At 37.0% G+C, this 25,720-nt stretch overlaps 1 pseudogene; it reads left to right on the top strand.

Annotated features, from left to right (window-relative positions):
- The first annotated feature begins 588 nt into the window (after positions 1 to 588).
- On the top strand, positions 589 to 7,948 carry LOC101432781 (olfactory receptor 2G3-like; annotated as a pseudogene).
- The last annotated feature ends 17,772 nt before the right edge of the window (positions 7,949 to 25,720 follow it).

Below are 25,720 nucleotides of genomic sequence, written 5' to 3'. Positions count from 1 at the left end.
GTTTCATTCAGAAAACCTTCTGAGTCTACATTTCAAAACAATTTCTTTCTCATCTGTTATTTTGCAAAACTGATTTGAAAATTATTTACTTTGGTTCAGACTTAAAACATTTTTAACTTTTCTTTTTAAAAATTTAGAATATTCATTATGTAACTGTTCAGTTTTTTGTACCTCCAGATGGACAATTAGATCAATGACTATCTTATCCCAATTGAAGCAGTGCATAAAGATAGTCTAAGTGTGTGTGTGTGCTGTGGTGACTAGATGAGGAAGACTTCCTAGTCTCATTTGTGCCTAGGATGAAATGTGACTATATTAGATTTTGTGTGCAGATTACAGTCCACAGCTAAAAGCCATGAATATGGTGTTTTCTTCTTTTTTTTTTTTTTTGGTGTTTTCTTCTTCTTCATTCTGAAGGGAACTTATTTTCAACAGTAAATGATGGCAAATTTCTGGATATTCATACAAATATCTACTTTGACAGGCATAGATGATGAGTTCCAAGAAAACTTTGGAATTTAAATTATTCATGTTTTTCTAAGACTAGGCATTAGACTGGATTATATATGGACCACATTAAAGGTAAAAATGAGTAAGTTGGACAAGTAGGTCTCCATGATCTTTCAGTTCTTACAATTTTTGATTTTCAGATAAACTGTTTCAAACTTCTAATTTTTCTCCTGGCAGGTGATGTTCCCCCTAGAGGAACAGGAAGGGCCAATGGCAGTTCCCTGATGGGATTCATTCTTCTGGGCTTCTCAGACCACCCTCATCTAGAGGTTGTGCTCTTTGAATTTGTCCATTTCTTCTATCCTCTGATCCTTGAGGGAAACTTCATCATCATCATCATCATCATCATCATCATCATCATCATCATCACCTTATACCTGGATCCTCCTTTCCACACCCCCATGTAGTTTTTCCTAAGTAACCTCTCCTTCTTGGACCTCTGCTTCACCATGAGCCTTGCCCCTCAGACCATAGTTAACCTGTGAGGACCAGAGAATACCATCACTTAGGGAGGTTGTATGCTCCAACTCTACACATCTCTAGCCCTGAGCTCTACAGACTGCATCCTTTTGGCTGTGATGACCTTCAATCGCTATGTTCCTGTCTGCAAACTCTTACACTATGTAGTCATCATGAACATGCAGCTATGTCAGCACCTGGAATCCATCTCCGGGATGAATGGCTTGGTCAATTTTTTGATTCACGCTACCTTCACATTGCAGTTGCCTCCCTGTGGCAACCACAGGTTGGATCACTTTATTTGTCAAGTACCAGTTCTCCTCAAATTGGATTGGTGCTTTTAATCCTTACTGTCATGTTCCTCCTAATCCCTCCAGCATTCATCCTTATCTCCTATGGCTTCATAACCCAAGCAGTTCTCAGGATCAAATCAGTGGATGCAAGGCGTAAAGCCTGTAGCACTTGCTCCTACCACCTCATTGTGGTGATCATTATTTATGCCACCATCATCTACATGTATCTCCAGCCAAGTGACAGTTATACCCAGAACAGAGGCAAATTTATCCCTTTTTTCTACACTATGGTGACTCCTCCCTTAAATCCTATCATTTACACTCTAAGGAAAAGGGATGTGAAGGAGGCTCTGAAGAAACTTCTCTCAGGAAAACTGTTCCCTCCAGATTGTGATATGCCAGGAAGTGGTTATAAGTCATGTTCTTTTATCCAACTTGTATTTAGACAAATTTATAGTTCTTAATTTTACACCAATTGAATTAGTGCTCCCCTATTTTATCTCATAAAGACTTTCCCCTCTCTTATGTGTAAACCTGCAAATTTTATACATGTTTACTTAAGGTAGAGCTTTTGACATAGAAAAGAGAGCTCTTCATGAATACAAGGTGTGATACTTGCCAGCAATCTTTTATTTCTGCCACTTATTTTCCAATGCTTAAAAAATCAAATAGTTGCCAACTGTTTGTTTAGGTAATTTTACTTTAACCACAGTGGAAAAATATCTTCTCATTGTTTGGATTTATTGACCAGTTGGATATCATATTAACTACTATTTCCCTTAACCCATTTATCATTAAAAATTCTTTCCAAGAAGGAGTAAGAGAAATATTCTAAACACAGTATTTTACATAACTTAAGTGTTATGTAAATAACGTTGAATGTATCTGATTGTGTGATCTGTAAGTCACTGACAGTGCCTGGTAGATACAAGCATTTTTTAAAATTTTTTTATTTTTATTTTCATTGAAGTATATCATTCATACATGAACACACATAAACAATAAGTGTATAGTAAAGATGGTGAACTTACAAAATAAACATATATAACATCACACAGGGGTCTCATATATCACCTCTCCACCATTGGTGTGAAACATTTGTTACAAACTATGCAAGGGCATTGTTGAAATATTATTACCAACTATATTCCTTATCTTACATTTGGTGTATTTTTCCTCCAACCCATACTATTTTTTAAGCATTTTTGCAAGCATTTTAAGAGAGAAAATAATGAAATAATTTTATTCCAAGTCATTTAAATATGTTAGAAGTATAAAAGTAATTGTGATTCAAAAACACCAGTATGTTTTTAATAATGAATATTGTTTAAGGATAATAAAGAAATGTTTGTTTCAGCCAAATATTATACAAATCATCTCAGCAAATCAAGAAAATACTACAGATGAGATAGCGCTGGCTTCTGATTTTTTTTTTTTTTTTTTGCAAGTGTACACACAGACACCCCTTCATAGATACATTGACAATCTGGTTTGGCTGCAACAAGAATTCTCTAATTTGTGTCTGTGTGTTATGGTAGCTGGAAAATAACATGGTGAACTCAGAAATATAAAATAAATAGCTAAAGACAAACATTACTGGATTGAGAATTAATTCAGTCTTTGTTCCTAGTATGTGCTCTCTTATAAAGGAGTGTGATGAGTTATTTAAAAATTTTTTCTGTGTTTTTGTGTAATTTACAAGAAAGCAGTGACTTTTCTCATAAATTAACTAAGGCTTTTTTGTTATTAAAATAGGCATGAACTAATGTGTGTAACATGTTTTAGGTTGCAATGTACTGATTTTATTGTTAAATGGGTAGAATAAAGCATTGATACAGCAAAAATTAGTATATCACACAATTAATATAAAGTCCATAAAAACAGCTTTGAAAGAAATAAGTACAAGCAACCCATAACTTGCTTTTATCAAAAGGTTTATCAAAAGATATGTGAATCTTTCACATATCAATAGCTTAAAATATGGAATAGCATTAATTACATAATTGGTTTATGCAAGATAATTCATGTTTCCATTATTCAAAAGCAATGATGTAGAATAAAAAGTCAATGCTGGCTTACATAGGTTGTAAGTGAGAGACATACTCAACTAACTTGGATTTTTCTTCCATGGAAAAGTCATGATACATATTATTATCTTTTAAAGATTTATTTTTATTTATTTCTCTCCCATTTCCCTTCCATTGTCTACTCTCTGTATCCATGTGCTGTGTGTTCTTCTGTGTCCGCTTGCATTCTTGTCAGTGGCACTGGGAATCTGTGTATCTTTTTATTGCATTATCTTGCTATGTCAGCTCTCTGTGTGTGCAGCGTCACTCCTGGGCAGGCTGTGCTTTTTATGTGCAGGGCAGTTTTCCTTGCAGGGTCATCTAAACAGAAGTATTTTTGGCACACTACAGAACATAGAAAGACCACAATCAAATTAGTTTTCCAAGATCTTCTAATAGAATATTTCAAACCGCATGCATATGAACTTGAAATTTGATTTTGTTGGACTACAAACAAAAGACTTCACTTGGAGCCACTCTCTAAGTATAAATACATTACTCAAAGTATAAATACATTACTTTCTCCCCAGGGTGGGGCATGAATCTGGTGGATGAGCCACACTGGCACTGATGGAGTACTATCAAGTACCAGCTGGTGATGCAAGTGGAAAAAGACCTTGAATAAAAGGGGGAAATGGTAAAGATAAATGAATTTATATGGCTAACAGACTTCAAAATGAGTCTGGAGGTCATCAGAGAGGTAGTGCTCATGTACATCTCAGCAGGATCTCATAGAAAGCCAAAATAGAAACTACCCCAAATAGTGGGGTTCCTAAGGGCTATAGAGACACGTAGATCCTATGGTCATGACAGAGATAGCACCAGATTTTGGTGCCTTCCCAGTAGGCCCTACTTTGGAGTTTTTACTCCTGAGTGTAACAGAGTCAGACTCAGATGTAACTTCTCTACACATGCCTCTTCTGACCCTTTTATTGAATATATAGTTGCCACTGGAGTTGGTAGGTGTATGTCCAAGAGACTTGAATCTCTGGGTTCTTTATGCGTCAGATGGGCCCTGAGCCTCAGCAGAGTTGCAACACCTATTCTACAGTTCATTGGACTCACCCAGGACAACTACCAAGGAATGAGGATGGACAACTACAATACCAAGGAATCAAGAGAGTCTACACTGCAAGCAAGAGAGTCCCATCCATCAACCATATGGGCTTGAAGTCCTCTCTCAAATACAGGGGGAGTGGGCCTCACCATCCCAGAATCCTCAGGACTGGGGAATAAAATATGGACTAGAGTAGGCTTACTGATATTCTAGTATAGACTCATTGTGATTCTAACAATGGAAGAAATCATATCATGGATGTGGAGACAGTGGCCACTGGAGGTACTGAAGGCAGGAAGAGGAAAAAAAGTATAATATGGGGGCATTTTCAGGCCTTGGAATTGTCCTGAATGACATTGCAAAGACAGATGCAGGGCATTATATATCCTGCCATAATGTACAGAATGGAGTGGGAGAGAGTGTAAACTACAATGTAGGCTATAATCCATGCTGTGTGGAAATGCTTCAAAATGTGCTCATCAATTGCAATGAATGTACCACACTAATGAAAGAATTTGTTAATGTGGGGAAAAGTGGGAGGTATAGGGATTGGGGCATATGGGAATCCCTTATATATTTTACATAACATTTTATTTAAGTATCTTTTAAAAATAAATAAAAACATATTTTAAAAAATAATAAAATCAGTAATATTTACAGTTGAAAAAACATATTAGAAGCCTACTAGGGCAGACTCAAAATGAAAGAAGAAAGAGTAAGTGATACAGAAGACAGAACAGCTGAAATTCAAGTAAGAAAAGAAAACAGGGAGAAATTAATGGAAAAAATGATCAAGGGCTCAGGGAGTTAAGTGATAACACAAAACACAAAAGCATGCAAGTCATTAGACAGATATATGCATAACAATGTACATACCAGCATTATTCACACTTGACATAAGTTGGAAGCAACCCAAGTGTCCATCAACACATGGAAGCAAATTGTAGTATATACTTACAATGGAATATTAGTTGTCAGAAGGAATGCAGTATTATCACGCAAGAGAGCATGGATGAATCCTGAAGAACTTACGATGAGTGAAATAAGCCCAACACTGAAGGACAAGTATTATATGACCTCACTGATATGACTTAAGCAAATAGAATATAGAAGACAAGAATAGCAGAAAGGATAACCAAATGAACAAAAAGACAGATGAAAATAAGATATGACATATGAAAACCAAAGAATGAAATCGTAGAAGTAAATGATGCATTTACAGAAATTGCATAGAATGTGAATGGATTAAACTCCCCAATCAAAAGATGTAGGCTGACAGGAAGGACAAAAAAATATGAGCCATCCATATGCTGCCTACAAGACTCACCTTAAACCCAGAGATACAAACTGGGTGAAAGTGAAAGACTGCAAAAAGATGCTCCATGCCGCAATAACGAAAGGAGAACAAGGGTAGTTATACTGATATCAGACAAAACAGACTTTAAATGCAAAAAAGTTATAAGGAATACAGAAGGCCATTATATATTAATAAAAGGGACAATTCACTAGAAAGAAATAACAGTCATAAATGCCTATGCACTGAACTAGGGTGCCCCAAAATATATGAAGCAAACTCTGGCAAACCTAAAGACAGAAATAGACATCTCTACAAAAATAGTTAGAGATTTCAACACATCATTCACATCATTAGATAGAACAACTAGACAGAAGACCAGCAAGGGCACAGAACTTGAACAATATCATAAATGAGCTAGACCCAACAGACATATATGGCATGTTGCACCCAAACTCAGCAGGTTATACATATTTCTCAAGTCTCAAGGATCTTTTTCCAAGATAAACCACATGTTATCTCATAAAGCAGGTCTCAATAAATGTAAAAGGACTGACATTATACAAAGGACCTTCTCAGATCATAATGGAATGGATCTGGAAATCAATATTTCTTGTTGTTTATCCTTTATTTTACTTTTTAATTAGAGAAGCAGGTTTACAGAAAAGTCATGCATGAAATACAGCTTACTATATGCCAACCTATTATTAATACCTTGCATTCATTTAGTACATTTTTTACATGTCATGAAGTCATCCTCTACAGAAGTGTTCACCATTTGCATTGTGCAGTCCTATGCTTGCTCATTTTTTTATTTTTAAAATAAAAAATAATTTTATTCTCCCTTAAATTTTCCCGTTTTAATCATGCATACATATACAATAAAGTGTCCCTAATTATGTACATGTTGTACTACCATCATCACCATCCATTACCAAAATTCATGATCAAACCAATTAGAATCTCTGTACAATTTAAGCATTAACTCCTCATTCCCTGGACTCACCCAAAATCCTGGTGACTGATATTCTAGATTCTGACACTATAGGTTATTCTAATTATGTAATAAAAGTGATTTATATTAATAAATGTCCTTGTGTGTCTGGTTTATTTCATTTAACATGACACCTTCTAGGTACACAGTTATAACATATATAAGATTTCACTTCTTTTTACACTTGAATAATATTACATTGTATGTATATATTACATTATTTATTTTTTTCATTTTTTTAAATTCTTTTAAAGTATCTAAAGAGCACAAATTTTTAAAAATACGAATCTATTAAAGTGCCTATCACCTCTGAGAAAACAATATTCAAATTTGATTTTGTTTTTTTCCCCCACTAAACTCTCTAACTCAGAAAATAAGAGATCGGCTGGACAAAAGCTTCATATTAAATTCCCCCACGCCACAGGCTGTGTGTGGAAAAGTTTCAACCCAGACTTTATGGAACTGTGCATCTACATTTGAAAAATAGTTTAGAGCAGCATATTTGTCAAGGGGCGTCTGTACAGGTTTCAGAACCGGAGGACGGTTAGGAGCACGGGTCCCAGGACTAGGCGCCTCCACCTCTGGGGTTTGCGCCAAGGGAGCAAAACTCTCCAGGCTGGGTCCTGTCGTCCTCACGGGGTCGTCCAGGGGGCGCCCAGGGGTGCTGGTGCTCCAGGTTCTCCTGGCCCTGGTGCCGGGTGCGAGCGCCGGCCTGTCGTGCGTCTCGTGGCCGCCGTAGGTTCCCTAAGGTTCTCCTAGACGGCGGCGGGACGGCGGGGCAGGGGCGCCAGGGCAGCTCCAGTCCGCGGTGGGCGACGCTCAGATGGTCCCACGCGGAGCCCAAGGCGCGCTCAGGCCCTGGTGGCCTGCGGGGCCCTAGGCCGAGAGTCAGCGCCTGGGGGGCCCTGGACTCCCCTCTTCTCCCCCAGGGACTCGCCGCTCGCCGGCAGCGGGAGCTCGTGCTCCCGGCGTTCCTCCCTTGACCTTCGGGGAGCCCTGGAGCGCCCTGACTTCGTCCTCCTGCGGCCGCCGGACCCCGCGGGGTCCTGGGCTGGCGAGCGGCTCTCCTTGCCTGGAGCCAGGCGGCAGGCGGCTTGGTCTGGCCGCTCAGGAGCAGGAGGTGCTGAGAGGGTGGCCCAGGGAGGAGCCGGCGAGGCCTGGCCGAGAAGGGCGACCTCTAAAGGACGTCCCTGGGGCGGACTAGACACAGCACACCTGCGGGCCCAGGCTCCCGTGCGTGCTGGGGACGACCTTAGCCCCCTGGGGTCCTGCTGAGTTCCTGGAGAACCAAGGTCAACACTAGAAGCCACCCCTTCCCCTTCCCTAAAATCAACTAGAAACAAACTTTGGAGCTATGCCACGGAGGCCTGCACGTAGTAGGGCCATGGTGACCAGGCCTGAACCTCAGCCAAGAAAACCCTGCCTGCAGGGCCATCGCGGGGTCTCCACCCAAGACCCCCGCCTCTCATGGAACCAAGCGGGTGGCGTTTCACAGGCAGCGCTGCGGCTTCTCGCGGCGGCCCCTTGGCTGCTGTGAGTGACCAGCTTCGTGGGCTCCCCGCGGGTCTTTTGCTCTCAGGACAACTTGGTCTCTGGACGCTGAGACCAGGAGGCTGGGGCAGAAAAGGAGGCCACAGGGACAGGGCCCTTCTGGGTGTAGAGGGCCCTGGGCAATCAGGAAAGCTGGTCACAGGGAATGAGTCAGGGGTACTCCTCCTCTAGAATACTTACTTTGCAAGAGTGTGAGAAAGTTTGGTGGTCATTTCTGCCTGGTTGTCAGGCAATGAATTATAATTATTAAATTTTGATAGGTCTGAATAAATAGTACCTTTTAATCTCTACTCGGGTTTTGTGTGGTCATTTTATAGCCTTAGATATTAACGCTCATGGAATATTACTATTGAGACAGGGATGCATAGAAATTAACTATTTATGCTTTTAATCTTCCAAGAAAATCCCCCACCATCCAATAGATCTATTTTCTAACCAGTGATAGAAATATTTGTAAGCATAAGGAAAAGCTCTTAAATATTATTAATAGATTTTACTGCTCCCCCTACCCGGCAAACAAATGTTACAAGCAGGGAGGCTAAAGGAACATGAGGAAACATTATGTTATGTCCTACTAACCAAAACAAACTAGAAAGACTAAAATTGGATTAATATGAGACAATAAATATGTAGGCTAATTTTTTCTATGTGTTGATTTTCCATGTTTTAAGAATTGTTTGCTGTACACTCAATGATTCTATTTAAGAGAGTTTACCTAATATCTTTAATTAGTAATTCAATAACCTTGCCTCTTCAGGGACAGTTTCTGTCAAAAATTTCTCTTGTGACTGGGCCATACTTCTCCATATCATGTACGTTTCGTAGTTTTTGGTTGTGTATTGAACAATCTCAGTAGTATTATGATAACTCTGGATATCTTCCCAGTGCTCAGAGATGTTTAATTTTTATGTGTTGATTTCTGGAGACATTCACTTATGACTTCCCAAACTATTTTTTTGCAGAGTGTAAATTCCTTATTTTATGTGATCACTGAAGATTATTTTCCATGATTCAGTGGACAGTAATTCAAATGACATAAATTTCATCAATTAAAAAAAGCAAATGTATCCCCTTTAAATTCAAATAGAAACACTTGTGGAAGGTTGCTGCAGCCTCTCTGCTTGTTCCTCAGAGACAAGCCAGGCCAAGGTTGAAGGAGGAAATTTCTTCCATTTGCCCTGGTGCCAGCCAGAAATTCTTGGAATTTAGTGCTGTTTCCATACTGTCACCGTAGTGCTGAGGGACGGATGTTAGCCCCTGGATCATGCCCACCCTCGCTAATGAAAGGTAGAAAATCTTGGCAAAATCTTCCTGGGGCCTGGTCTTCAGTGCACAGTCAGTCTGAAGAGGTGCAAATTAGTAATTTCAATATCTTATTACCAACTCATTTTTGTTTAGCTAGAAGTGACCCCTATAAATTCTTATTCTGCTATTCTGTGTGTAATAACCATTCTCGTGGTTTTTACCATACTCAATATTTTGGAATGTTAATGCTTTTGTCAACAATATGTTTTTTTGTGGAGTCTGAATTGCTTAATAAAGCCTTTCAACTTGGAATCTTCCTGCAGTCCAAAGTTTTTCATAGTAGTTGTGGGTTTCCCTTTTAACATACATATTTTATCTTTGTTTTTTCATTTTCCATACTATTTTAATCATGTGTTATGTGTACATAATCTCAAAGTAAGACACTTAGCATTATTTTCCATCTAGAGTCAATTTTCTTAATAATCAATAATGTAAGATTTCTCTTTTTGAAGTGTTTTGTTTTCTGTATGTGACATACCTTTGTCCCTGAATTCCTCTATTCTGGCCTTCTTCCTAAATTGGTATTTTCATATTAAACAAATTTTGGTTCCCTTTCTTTTCCTTTCTGGTATATATTTTTGATGTTTTCTTTGTAACTATAATGGAAATTTTAAAATATCCTTAACTTTAACAGTCTGTCATGATGATAAAAATATAAATTCTGTAGAATAAAAATACTCAGCTCCTCTGGAGCTTCCTTTAGTGTGGCTATTGGGGCATGACTTCTAAAAATGAATTCCTCAACTTTTAAAAAATCTGGAATTGTCTTAATTTAATATTCATTATTGAAAGATTGATTTTCCAAGCATAGAATTATTGGCTGACAATTTTTTTTGTTTTTGTTTTTTTTATCACATTTTCTTTATTTTATTCTGTTTCCTTCTGGTCCTGATTGTTTCTGATGAGATATTAGCAATTATTTTTTTTGAGGATCACTTGCAGGTAATAAGCAACTAGAGTAAGGACTCCTCAGAGTATGGAGCTTCATAAATGTGTTAATTCATTCAATTTGGGAGGCAGAAACCATTATTTATTCCAATATTCTTTTTGACTCTTGTTTCCTTATGGAAATACCATTATGAAAATGTTGGACCACTTGATGCTTTCCCACATTTCCTCTATGGTCTGTTCAAATTCCTTCATCCTTTTTTTTTTTCTGTACTTCAGAGTAAATAATTTCAACTGTCCTGTCATCAAGTTCACTGATTCATTCTTCTGTCAACTCAAATCAGCTGTAGAAACTTCTTAGTGAAATTTTCGTTTAAGTACTGTACTTTTTTGACAAGGAATTTTAATTTGACTCCTTTATATAGTATTTACTTTTTATCAATATTCTCATTCAGTCCACGTATCATTTTCATGGTTTACTTTGTTCTTTGTCCTCAATTCCTTGAACATAATGAGAACAAATAATAGAACATATTTTTCAATTAATTCCAATATCTATGTTCCCTGAGGAACAGTTTCTGACAAGTTATGCTTTTCCTTTTAATGGACCATCTGTTCTTGTTTTTCTTTGTTGTTTTAGTGATTTGAGGTTAAAAAGTATATATTTTAATTTTTATAGCCTGGTAGCTCTGGAAAAGTTATTTTTCTTCTTCCACAAATATTGCCATTCTTCATACTTGATATTTCCAGTCATTGTTTAATGATTTTTCCAGACTTTGCTTTGAAGATGATACTCAATATTTTGTGTGGTCCCTGAAGCCTCTGTCCTTTGAGTTGTTATCAGTTAGTGTTTTCACAAATTTCATTGAAATTCATGAGTTAAAAAAAAAAAAAACAGAAAAGGAGATGAGAGGAGATGAGAGGAGATGAGAGGATAAGGGAAAACACAACCAACCAACCTAAAATGTTCACCAAACAAAAACACCTCTCTCATACTTCACCAAAATACTCTGTGCTGGAACATTACTTCAACACTTAACCATGGCTTTTTTTTTTTTAACTGACTTTGTAATAATATTACATTAAAAATATATATATGAGGTCCCATTCAACCCCACCACCCCCACCCCACCTCTCCCCCCCCCCCAGCAACACTCGTTCCCATCATCATGACACATCCATTGCATTTGGTAAGTACATCTTTGGGCACCTCTGCACCTCATGGTCAATGGTCCACATCATGGCCCATACTCTCCTCCATTCCATCCAGTGGGCCCTGGGAGGATTTACAATGTCCGGTGATTGCCCCTGAAGCACCATCCAGGGCAGCTCCATGTCCCAAAGACGCCTCCACCTCTCATCTTTTCCTGCCTTTCCCCATACCCACCAGCCACCATGTCCACTTTTCCCAATCCAATGCCACCTCTTCTATGTGGATATTGGATTGGTTGTGTCCATTGCACCTCTATGTCAAGAGGAGGCTCAGATTCCACATGGATGCTGGATGCAATCCTCCCACTTTCAGTTGTAATCACTCTAGGCTCCATGGTGTGGTGGTTGTCCTTCTTCAACTCCATCTTAGCTGAGTGTGGTAAGTCCAATAAATCAGATTGTAGGTGCTGGAGTCTGTTGAGGCTCAGGACCTGGCTATCACATTGTCAGTCCAGAGATTCAAATCCCCTAAATATATCTTAAACCCCAACACTAACTGCACCTCCAGCACATTAGCATGAAAGTCTTATGAAGAGAGATCCCATCTGAGTCCATATGGCTTTTACAAGTCGAGTTTATTTTGAACTTTCTGCTTGCATTGACTGTAGAAATCAGGCCTTAAAATCATAGGGCATTTTCAGGACATTTCTAAGCATGCAAACTGTTCTGCCATACAGGTAGTTTTATAAACTTCTCAGTATGCATATAGAATATTTGATGTCATAAATTTCAAAAGAAACTTGCTTATTATCTTTCTGTCCTGGAATTTATGATGTTTATTAATAAGTATCAATGATAATATTTTGCCTCAAGTTGCTGTAAATTAAAAAAAAATCTTACAATGGTCATAAACACTATTCTATTTTTGTCCTGATTTTGTTCTGAGCTAAGAGAAATATGCTGCCTCTTTTTTTAATACTTACCTTCTCAATATTTCACTCATGTTTTGCAAATTGAAAATGGATGACTTCATTCATTGTTGTAGGTGAGAAATACAATTTCTTTATAAGGCTCATGTTATGTTATGCAATCATGATATTAAAGTGAGACACAAGATTCCATTTTACAGGAAATCCTAATGCACAGGCCCAGAAAATGACATATAGTGACCAGAAATTGACAGGACAGACACTGAAATCATGATCTCTCTGACCTGATGGTTCTTCCTTTTATTGCTATGGCAAATTGGCTTTGACACACATTCATTTTCTTCTGTCATGGTATGTCATGACATGTCACAGCAACATTCAAAATGGCAGCTGTATTAGTCAGCCAAAGGTGTGCTGATGCAAAATAACAGAAATCAGTTGGTTTTTATATAGGGTATTTATTTGGGGTAGAAGCTTACAATTACCAGGCCATAAAGCATAAGTTACTTCCCTCACCAAAGTCTTTTACCATGCTGCTGATGTCTGCCAGGGTTCTGGGGTTCCTTTCTTCCCAGGGCTTGCTTCTCTCTGGGCTCAGAGCCCCTCTCTTCCCAGGGCTTGTTTCTATTTCCTCACAACCAAGCTCCTCTCTGTGCTTATTTCCAGGGCTCCAGCTCAAGACTCCAAGTTCCCTTCTCTGCAGTGTGATTTTTCTGTGTGTCCCCACCCACCAAGTGTTGGGTACTCGATGTCCTACTGATGTGGCCCAATCAAAGCCTTAATCAGTATTTAATCAAATAAAAGCAAAACCTCTGAATACAATATATTCTACCAGCTTACAAACATAATCCAATATCTGTTTTTGGAATTCATAAAACATATCAAACTGCTACTGTCATCTTCCAAATTCTTGAATTAAGATGTTTCTATTACTTGACTGGTGTACCATAGGAACATAGATGGAGAAAAAAATAGATTTGCTTTACCTAAAGCACAGTGTTTGTGGGTAGCAACCTAGGTCATTTGATGGATGCATTCCCTTAAACACTGTTGTATTACATGAGTTGATACAGAAAGTATCTGGGACACAGAGTCCTGGACATAGTAAGAAATATATGAATTTTAGTCATTGTTTTTTTAGCTATATTTATGTCTTTGGTGCTTTTTTATTACTGCTATACGTGAATTCAGAGTCTATGGGATCAACTATTGGGAGCTTATAGGCAATCATTAATAGAAACAGGAGTAGATAGATAATTTGTGGGTTCAAAGGAAAAATGAAAAAAGAGGTCCACTCTTTGAAATGTAGGGAATATGTGGCATTCATGGAACTAATTTATAAAGTGATTTGCTTTCTTCTGAAGTCTCTTGCTGAAGTTGTCATGAAATTTTTAATTTGTTCTTTAATACTGTTCTAAAAATGTAAAAAGATAAATTATTAACTTATATTTTACTGTTTATCTCAATATTCTGCTGCATCGCTTTTAAATGCAAACATAAATTACTTAATTTATATACATATTCCACTAATTTATGATTCACTTTTCACTGTTATTGCAGCATGCATATGTATACTATTTTTGCCGGAGACTGGTAATTGTGCACACAACTAGCTCATTTTGCTTTTTAAATTTCATTTCTTGGTGAACACATATTTACCTCCATTCAATACTATCTTTTTTATGTTATTACTAATGATTATGTAAGGGCTGAAAAGAAGTTATTGATTGACCTTTCTTTTCCTTCTACATTATCATTTTTTCACTGAGGTCCAAAGTAATCACATAAGTTCTTCAAAACAGAGGAACTTTCCTGGCTGCAGTTAGATAGATGACAGAATTAGAAGGGCTTCACTAGTTTTTCTCATTTGTTGTCATTCTTCTTATTGAATGTGGAGGAAGTGATACCTGATCCAAACCATGTGGTCAGTCTCTAGGAGGTGGAAAATGCAACAGAACGAATTCTTTACTTAAAAGGGACAGAGGTCTTCTGACTCCTTGATTTTATGTGAGTGACACTGATATTAAATTTTGACCTACAGAACTGTAACTAAAATTTTGCATTATTTTAATCTCCTAGGTATATGGAAATTCATTGCTGCTGCAACAGAAATTTAATACATGGATTAAAATCCTAAACTTTATTATCATTGTATCATTTTTGAGTTGCTGTACACATAGGAGAGATCAGAGAAGAGAGAAATATTGCCTACATCTTTTCACCTGAAACTGGAAGCTATCCAGTCATCCTTGAGCTCTAGAAGGGTTATATTTTGGCATATTCAAACAAATAAGTATTATGAACAGCAGTGCAAATGCACAGTGTACAACTATATACAAAATATGAATGATCTTACAAATAATATTGAACGAAATGAATTGGACACAAAAGAGTACATATTGTAAGATGGCATTTATTTTATATAAAGAATAAACAAAAGTCGTTTCTCCCTAATGGCACCATGGCATGTACCTTGAGAGCTCTGGAACTGAAAGGAGACATGTAAAGGGCCTCTGGGTGTTGTGTGGCTCTCATCTGATTCTTGGACTGGATGCTGATAATTTGTGAAATTTATGAAAATGCATTCAGCTGTATTGGTATATTTTTTTTGCAATCATCTGTATGTAAACTATGCATCAATATTTTAATCAAAGGAAGTAAACTCATCAAGTAGCTGGAGGGCATGCAAACCATTTTGCTCCAGTGGTAAATGACAACTACTCGTTGGAGCAACCTGAAATGAGAGAAGTTTCCTCATATGCATGGCAAATTGACACTGCTAGCTTTGTCAAATATCTGCTTCATTAGGGAACAAGAAATAATAATAAATTCAAAGAACAACTTATCTGATTAAAACAAACTGTGGTACCCAGAGTTGTTCACTAAATTGGAATGTGGAGTCCCAATTATAACAGCAAACTGATTTCTACCATTCTGACATCAACTTGGAGTGTTCAGAATCAAATTGTTTTGATATTTAAATGCAGTAAAATGCAATATCCTTTACATAGTGGATTTCAAGAATAACACCCAAATCTCATAAGCTCATGTAAATATTATTTAAAATACTAATGTAATTATACACAGAGACTATTTTGGTAATATTAATATTTGCCTCCATAACTAGCTTAAGTAAAAAATGTTGGCTTCAAGTTCTTCATGTGGTAATATACTATTTATCCACCTATATGTTTTAATGTCCTATGCTGTGCAAGCAATGGTTAAGCTTAAACAATGGGAATGTATGTATGCGCAGTTTTTTGGACAAAAGACAGTTAGCATCAAGGCAGTGCTTTCTTCCTGAAGATTGTGGTGTCCTAGGGCTGTCTGCCACAGATCCTGGGACATTAGTTTATCCAATGGCAGAGTACATTGCAGTGTATCCTGTAATCTCCCTTCCCTTCAGGACTAACTTTTTGTCTCCTGTGGTTCATTCTCTCTTGTGTCTGAATTCATTCCATTTATAAAGGACACCTGTAATACAATTAAGACTGATCCAGGCTAGACTACACATACCTTAAGTGACATAACTTCATCTGAAGGCCCTATTTACAATGAGTTCACTCCTAGAGGAATGGATTAGATATAAAAATATGTTCATCTGGGTAACACAGAGCTATAGACTATCACAGATCACACTCTGGATCCCCAAAACACATGTTCTTTCTATATAAAAGTGCATTAATTCCATCATAATATTTAAAAAAAAACAACTTAAATCATTTTTAAAAAATGCTGGGTACAAAGTTTGATCAAAATCAGTTATAGATATGGTCTGTCTTGTGGCACAATTCTCCTATTTGTGTGGTCTGTGACACCTAGAGAACAAGTTATCTGTTTCTGATGGAATGGCAGGCATAGGATAAAGGTGTATTCCCATTGGGAAAAATTGGGGGGAAAATGGAAGCCATGAGTTCCAAACATTTTTGAAGTCCTATGGGGTATACTCCATTAGATTTCAAGGCCTGAGAATCATCTATGGAATGATATTTGGAACCTCATCACTGATGAAGTGCCAGCCCAACACATGCCAAGAGATTGTCTGGCAACCATGCTGTCCTTGAAAACTGAGATGAATTCCCCACCCTCTCCTCACATCAGGATGGTGGAAAGGTTCTTAGTGAATGCCCAGGGAACAGGATTCACCCTCTCAGAGCATTGGGGGTTTGGGCAGACTCTCCACAACCCCTGGTCCAAAGGCTCTACCCTCTCCAAGTCCTGGGGTGGCAGCACTCTTCCTGAACAATGTGGTGGAAGGCAAACCCTATGCAAGTGCGGGGGCAGACTCACCCTTCCTATACACATGGGTGGGTCCACACTCCACCTAAGATGTCTTCAGTCCAGCCTTATCTCCTATGGTTCTGAACTTGAAGTGATTTTCCTTTAATCTGTCCATTTTCTGTCCCATTTTTCAGGCTGGCAGTAGTTCCATTCATAGTAATTGTGGAAAAAAATTTCATTACACATGTACTTCACAGGGGTCCAAACCATCAGACAAAATACCTTCCACAGATTATTCCTAGATAACTGAATTTCCAATTCTGACTTCCATAGAAATTGCTGATTGGTTCCATATTTAGTCAAACCCTCACATGGAGCATTATTCTCTGGAGTTCACTTACTGGAAACTCAGAATTTTCTAAAACATCTATTTCTGTTGTTGTTGTTGTTGTTGTTGTTGTGTTGTCCTTAAATGTTCAGTTCTCAGCTTATCCCTTTCTTCTTTCACTTCACTAAAATCTGCCAGGAGAAACCAGGCTGCACTTTCAACATTTTCCTTGTAAATATCCCTTGTGAAATATCCGAGTTCATCACTTTCAAGTTCTGCCTTCCATTCCACATTAGAATGCAATTTTGAAAAGTTCTCTGCCACCATAAAACAAGAATCACCTTTCTTTCAGTTGTCAATAATGCATTCATCATTTCATTTTAATTCTTCACCAGAAGTACCTTTATCATCCTTATAAACTTTTTCTATCAAGCATCTCACATATCTTCCAGCATCTACACATTATAAAATTCCAAAATTATTTCCACATTTTCAGTATTTGCAATAGGAGTACTCCACTGTTCTGGTACAAAAATCTGTCTAAATTTTCTAGGCTTCTCACATTGATATTCCCAAATATCAATGCAATGGTTCACTTTAAACAAAAGGAATTTTATGACTTATAGTTTTGAGGCTTAAATAATGTCCAAATCAAGACATCATCAATGCGATGCTTCCTCCCCAAAGACCGTGACACTCTGTACCAGGCTGCCAGGAATTCTGGAGTCCTTAGCTTGTCACATTGCAAGGCACATGGTGGTTTTTCCTAGACTCGCCTTACTGTTCTGGTAACAGCTCCTCCCTCCTGCAGGTTCTAATCCCTCGTGTCTGAATTCATTCCACAGATAAAGGACAAGAACGGGATTAAGACCTATCTTGATTGGCTGGTCCACACACATACACTAAGGTAATCAACCTCATCAAAGAGTCATACATACAATGGGTTCACACCTACAGGAATGGTTTAGACTTAAGAGCATATTTTTCAAGTTCTAACCAATACAACTTCTTTTTCTACTAAGAATTGGTAAAACAATATTAGGATAGTTTATTTTACCTCATTAGCTTTTTGTTTGGTGTCATTGGGACACAAGCATCTTCATCAACTTTCTGACTGCTGAAATTATTTTCTCATAATATGTGCAATGTTCTTGAATCAACTTTTATCTTAGGGAGAAAAAATTGGTTCTGAGCTGTTTTGAAGATATTCTGTTGAGATCTCCTGATTGTAGTTTCCAATGAAAAGATAATTGAAATCCTTATCTATGGAATGTACTTAGAAGGGTATATCAAGGTTCTCTATGTTGATTATGGCAAAAGTATTAGAATTAGCAGATACATGTATATGATCTGCTTGTACATGTCATTTCCAGCTATATAATTGGTGTAGTATAAAATGGAGATGTTCTCTACCCCTAAATAATGAACTGTTTTTAAGATAATGAACTTCCCATATGTTTGGAAACTTCATTTTTTCATCCTGGATCATATTTCAAATTTATATGGTGATGAAGACCTGGGCCCCTGCACTATTAGTCACAAATTTCATGCCTTGCCTGTGTCTCACAGCAGCCTGCATCCTTTTAACATCTAGTAAAATTTGATACTGGCAAACACTTCTGTTCTTATGAGTTTAATTTGCTTTCTTAATGGCAAACTCAATTTCTGAATTCTGGAGCAAACATGAAACACATTAAATGCCTTTAGAACCCATGGATTCACAACCCTAAGTGATATGTTAGTTTCAATTCATCTCTCCTGTCCTAGACAAGTTCTATAAAGGTACACAAATATGTGTGGCAGTGATTTTGATACCTTCAACCCTTGCTAATAGAGTTATTTCCTTCTTATTTACTGCCTACATTTTTTTTTTTTAACACAAATGCAATTCTGTGGGTAAGACTGAGGTTATGACATATTGGGAATAAATTACTTAGTGTTTTGTTGAGTGAATGGTGGAATTTGAGATCTTATAAACTCTTATTTTTTCATTTTTTTGTTGTAGCTTATCATGAGGACAGTGAAAGTTTGTGAAACATTTGTTAGATATAGTTGCATCATTCTACATACTTATTGAAGAAAGGAGTAAAATTGTTAAAGTTACATAATTATTTTGGTTCTAGGAAGCAATTAATAATTTGAGATTTACTCATAATATATAGAATGAAGAATTTAAAACTCATGAAGCAATAAAATGATTATAGAGAACTTGGAGTAATCCAATAAAAGAATAAATGACAGTGAGAATTGAGAGGAAAATAATATTCCTTCCTTGATAGAAGAGCCAAAACAATGTTTGATGGCCTGGAATAGTAGACTGTGTAATCCAAAACTGGATTTTATTATACCTGAGAATTTAATACAACAACCTTCAAGTCCTAAATAGTTTCCAACAAATTTACCAATAAATTTAAACACTTTTTGCACCTAAACTTGCATTGAGTGATTGAATTAAACATTTGAAAGATAAACTTTGAAATTCACACATATAAATTAAATATCCATTTGTTTTTGGGTAAAGCTCTAGTAACAAATAATTTCCAAAATGTTTTTATTGTTATTTTATTAATACTGTGGGTCAGTTTTATTATGGGACATTTTAATATGTCAGAAGAGTTGAAATATCTGTGCCAACTATTTTCGTATTGTTGGAAGGAGCATTTTTTTCTAAATAGATAGGTATTTTGGAATGCCTATACACATTTGCATTTCTCTATGTGCACATGTGCTTGTAACTACATATTTACACAGGTGTTCATTCAAGCAGTCGTTTCCAACATCCCAAGGATAAGATTTTAAAGCTGGCAATAAAAAGAAAACAGGACCTTCACTGAATTTGTATCTGATAGTATAGAAAGAAAATAAAATGTGTGTATAAAAGATCATGTTGGACTGGATAACCAGTATCCTACCTGAGCTTTATGAGACAGAATAGCCCCCAATATAGAAATTTTGCTGAAAATTCAGTTTTAATCCCAAATGCTGAAGTCGGAGTAGACATTATCATGAATGGTGCTGAGTACCTGAAATATATGGGATTGCAAAAATGAGAGAAAGTCATTCAGGCAGGACCCATTCCAAAATTAATGCTGATGTATTTCACCATTAGAGTGCTGTGGAAGCAGAGAGGTTCAATGATTGTATACGAAAGGCCAGGACTCCATAATAAATTTGGGAAGGAAAATTTAGTAACAACCAGCAAGGCTCAGGAACTTTTCTGTTCAAAAATCCTAGCCCCAAATAGGATTTTTGGGTTCCTTTAATACAGAGGATGTAGAAGTGAGGAGTCAAATGGTGCCTTATTTGAGTACTAGCTAAGATTGAATTAACACATATTCCCCACATTCCCAGTAAGCTTGAATTAACATGTTTAGTTTGCTTTCTCTCTGAATATCCAAAATCTATAGAGCCTATGTCACTTAATTGGCTTTCTGGGACTGGAGTGATGGGCATGATTATGAAAGGTGGGGTTGCAGTTCTTATTGTTTGACACATACAGTCTAGTTTATTCATGAAGATATGCACAGCCCCACACATAGCCCATATCTAGAGAGAGTCATTTTTATTTTAATATGGTCAAAGCCCAGAATAAATAATTTTATCTTCCCTTAGCTAAGGATGTTTATTAAGTTCTTCCAGGTACAGCCATAGAGGAACCATGTTCATAATTCCCAGGTAGAAGATGTTTGCAAAGCCTTTTTCCATCAAAAACAATCTATATAGCACCAAAACATCCAAAATAGGTTCTACTGGATGAATTTGTGCCTTTGCTAATAGGAACAAAAACTGCAGAGAGTTGATGATATCTGAATGAATAAGCCAGAGATTCCACACTTTAAAATTTGAAGAGAAAAAAACAAAACCCACAAACCTGTTTCAGAACAATGAAATAGGAACTATGTGAGGTGTCAACACTTACATTGCAATTCTAAATGAAAGAGCCCAGATGAAAGAAGACAGTCCAGAGTAGGTCCAGGGCAGAAGTTCTGCCAATCTTAGTGACTTCACTTCAAATGAAGTGAATTAGTACAAATTACTCCATTACAATAACTAAATATTATGTTAAGTATATTTTGCATACCTATTGATAATCAATAGTTTAAAGAATTCATTACACCTGAGAAACCAGTTATTCCAATGGTGATTAACCCACTTGATGGTCACCAAACATCCATAAGTGCTCACCATAATTTTATCTCTTTTGTGTTTAAAAGAGACCGTGTGAATACATTGCAGTAATGATGTATTCTCCACTCAGAAAGACATTTAGGAGCCAGTATTCTAGATTCCAGCATTCTTTTTCCCTGCTGCAGCTAGTCTGAAAGATATGCATTAAGATGGCAGGAACACACAGAGGGAATTTTTTAGTAACTACACCAAACACAAATACCCTAGAGGTTCTTACAACCCTCAATTGATTTAGTTTGAGCTGGAAATAAAATGGAGTAGGTAAAGACATACAGATTTCAGGGTTCATGTGTTATCACTGCAAAATGCAGCTTAATCTGCCTAATTCATTGACTAAATTTATCTTTGCAAAGATTAATAGATATTAATAAGAGTACAGATTAGCATAAACTTTTGAAATTTTCCTGCTTCTATAATAATGTAGAATGGATAAATAGCAATCCCTCACAACCATATCAGATTAGAGCTTCTCCCTGCTCCAGTGCAGTACACTATGACAACTGAAATATTTGTTATAAATTTATGCATCAGCTTTTTACTCCTTAACCAAAGTTGTAAGATAATGCCTATGAAAATTATGCAATCATATTTTAGGAGGTATCAAAAACAATTGTGAACTCCAATATGAATTCAGTATTCTCTTTATAAGAACTAGAATAGCTATTCTAGACAGTCCCCTCTTCTGCATATCCATCTTGGAATAAGTTCCAATTTTGTACAAAAGCCCAGCAATCTTTTTCACACAAATTCTTGTATCATCTCAGATGACTACACATCCTACTTTTCAGGAACTTAGAACCATGATGGAATAATTATTTCAATCTCAAGCCTCCTCGTCAATAATAATATCTAAAAACCATATCACCATCATGCCTTCCAGCCCAATGAGAAAAATATGCTCAGGGCCTCTGTATTAGTCAGTCAAAGTGGTGCTGATACAAAACACCAGAAACTGGTTTTTACAATGGTATTTATTTGGGGTAGGAGCTTACAGATAGCAGGCCATAAAGCATAATTTACTTCCCCAACCAAAGTCTATTTTCATATGTTGGAGCTAGATGGTAAGATGGCTGCTGATGTCTGTGAGGGTTCAGGCTTCCTGGGTTCCTCCCTTCTAGGGTGTTCCTTCTTTCTGGTTTCAGGGTTCCTTTCTTCCTGGGGCTAGGCTTTAGCCTCAAACTCTAACATCAATAAAACCCTAACTATGTCCTTTGCCATGCTTTTGTATGTGAGTCCCTACCACGAAAGGGTGGGGACTCAATGCCCTACTAGCACAAGAGATTTACATAATTACTTAAGTAAACCTATGAATCCAATATAATCTAGTATGTCCAGAGGAAAAGATCAGTTTACAGATATAATCCAATATTTCTTTTTGGAATTAATCAATAAGATCAAACTGCTACAGGAGCCAACTAAATTTTTTTTTAGGTAATTCCTTATCCCTCGGAAATTTTGCTTCTAACTCCCCTGACCAGAGCAACCTCAAAATGTTTATGGGTCCCATTAAGGTTTAATGAGAGGTGGTTTTTGTTTTTTGTTTTTGTTTTTTTGCTTTAGAATTAAAACAATGGAAGGAATTACAAAATCCAGTTTTCTTCTTGTTAATGACAATGAAAGATTTTGAGTTGTTAGAGTTATTTTGAGCCACTGTTAGAAATTCTCACTAGAGGTTGGTCTCATATTGTCTCTACTGACATTCTCTTATATAGACAGACCTCCAACCAAGCAAAATGGCTAACAAAAGCCATGCCCTACATAAAGAAATGTGTTTCAATGGATTCTCAAGGACACTTACTTTTTGCTCAAGAAAGTTTTCAATTGGTGGAGCTTTCTGTGGTGTGGACGGTGCACATCCTATTCATCATCATCTCCTTAATACAGGAACAACCTGAACCCAAAGTGCCAAGTGAATTACACCAATGCAAATGATTCTTGGTAAGATTGCACCCAAGTCCACATTGGAGGCTGAGGTAGAGGAAATGGAAGTGGAGCCCTCATTCCTACAGTATTTATTTTCTTTGCCCTCTAGGTATATTTTACAAGGGAGGAAATGGCTGAATGTCATTTTTCAATGACTTTTTCTTATAAACAGACCATCACTCTATGTGTGAACTTGCATCTGAGAAGAAAGGCTACTCTATTCCTCCATATCTTTGATGATATACTGACTTTTAGCCACTCATACAAAATGAAATGTTTATATCTGTGCATTTCATTATTTAAAAAAAATTAAATCCTTATTTTTATTTATTTTCCCCTTTCCCCTCCTCCTGCCCTGATGTTTTTGCTGTCTGTGTTGTCTTCTCTTTTCATTTTCTCTCCTCTTGGATTCACCAGTTTCAATCCTGGACATCTCTGATTGGGAGAGAGGTTCCCTGTCAATTGTGCCACCTCTGTTCTTGGTTTCTGTAGTGCTTCGCCTTGACTCTCCCCTTGTCTCTCTTTTGATGCCTTATTATATTGCTGCATGAGTCACTTGTGCAGGGCGCCTGTTCACCATGTGGGGATTTGCGTGGGCACTCATGCAGGCATTCATGTGGTCACTGGCTTGCCACACAGGCATGCTTTCTCTTCTTTTTTCACTGGGATCAAACCCAGGTCTTCCCATATGGTAGGCAGACGCTCTGCCATTGAGCCATGTCTGCTTCCGTATCCATGCATTTTAAATCATTCAACTGAGAGTAAGAATCATGGGAATCCAGTCCTCTAAGTTTTCACAATCAATCATTAATTAAAAGGTCATAATCATCAGGATATTTAGATGGTGTTTATTTTGTTTTAATAATGCATCCTATATTAAACTGGTCTTAAATATTATGATAAAAGTCATACCTCATGTAGTTATCTTTTCTGGTGATCTCCCTTCTATGAAATAATATTTCCATCTAGAGTCACTTTCCCTCTGCCTTAAAGCCTCTTTTTCTATGTTGTCCTGTGAATAAGCTGACAAGAATTCTTTTGTTTTTATATGAATGAAAACATCTTTATTTTCTCTATTTAAAGATATCCTTGCTGTATGTGTGTTATAGGCTGACAATTTTTTCTTTCACAAATTTCTCTTTCATATGGGGTCCACCGGCACTGGCTCCTTGCTTGCATTGGTTCTGACATGTAGGATGATGTCATTTTTATCTACTTTCCCTGTACAATTATTTATTTTGCAAACTTGTACTCTTCAGAAGGGGAAACTGAGACAAAGAGTAGTTGAGATACTTGCCTAAGATGACACAGATTGGCCAGAAGTCAAAAAAGTTTTACCAAAAATATCACAGTAATAAGTATGTCAGTCATGAAACATTCCCCTCAATTTAATTTGGAAAATACATTCTAAGCATTTTCTATGCAAAATACACTAGGTTGAATTTTTCATATGCATCTTTTGTATCTCTCTTAATAATAATATTATATTTCAATCTCCTTAACAGGCCCAGATAAGTTAATTATTCATAAAGTCATATAGCTAGAAAGTGGAAGAATTGGGAGTCATATCCAATTTCATTCCTTTCAGGTATAATTAATGTAGCACACTGTGTAGACAACTCATGTAGAGGATATCTCTGTTCAGAAGTTGAGACTTCTGCTTAGACTTCCATTCCATCCTGCAGCCAAAAAGAAATGACAAAATTGAAGATGCCTAGGTCATGCTTAGGCAGGTTTCCAGCAGAAGTATCGTTTAGGAGGAGATACTTGCTTCTCTCCACCGCACCCTTTTTCCTCTTCAACTGGTGAACATCAGATTTGTCTGAGGAATAGAGCCTGCCTTCCCCTGGTGATAGAAAGTTCCTAAATAATCCAGACCCGGTCTTAGTCAGCACTTCCTCTCCCACTCAGGGTGCACACATCACAGCACCAGTTTTTGATGAAATATAGTAACATTATGAATAGAGCTCAGGGTTAGAAATCAGATCATTCTATACTTAAATGTGAGCACTATTAATTATTAGTTTTTGTCCATGGCCAAATTTGCTTTGATATAAAGTGGAAATAGTAAGAACTTCATCATGGAGATTATATTAGAATTGGACCAGATACCAGTTAAAAACTGGTTGATATATAAAAGTGCTCATTACATATTAGTTCTAATGATAGTTATGTTTCTTTTACCCCATACAATTTTTTTAGGAATCTCAACTTCATTGTTAGATATTTTATAGGGAAGATCAAAGACTCCTAGAAAGATTTCAGAATTATAATTACTTGTAATTATTCAATACTTCTAAACCTGGCCTTTCTTTTCTCCTAATTTCAACATTTGCCCACAATCCTATCATCCAGAAGAGAAATGCTGACAAGCTACACATATGATTTGAGAATAATTTTGCCAGGACCAAGACACTTACACCCTGAGCTCTCTATTCTGTGCAGAAGATGACAGACAACAAAGGGATGATTCTTTGCCAGACACCATTCTACTCATTACCTGTATGATCTCCTTTAAGTGCACAGCAGTCCTATGAGATAGGTCCCTTCTCACCCCATTTT

This window comes from Dasypus novemcinctus, chromosome 29, assembly GCF_030445035.2.
Source record: "Dasypus novemcinctus isolate mDasNov1 chromosome 29, mDasNov1.1.hap2, whole genome shotgun sequence".
NCBI lineage: Eukaryota > Metazoa > Chordata > Mammalia > Cingulata > Dasypodidae > Dasypus > Dasypus novemcinctus.
This window is presented reverse-complemented; position numbering and strand designations above follow the sequence as displayed.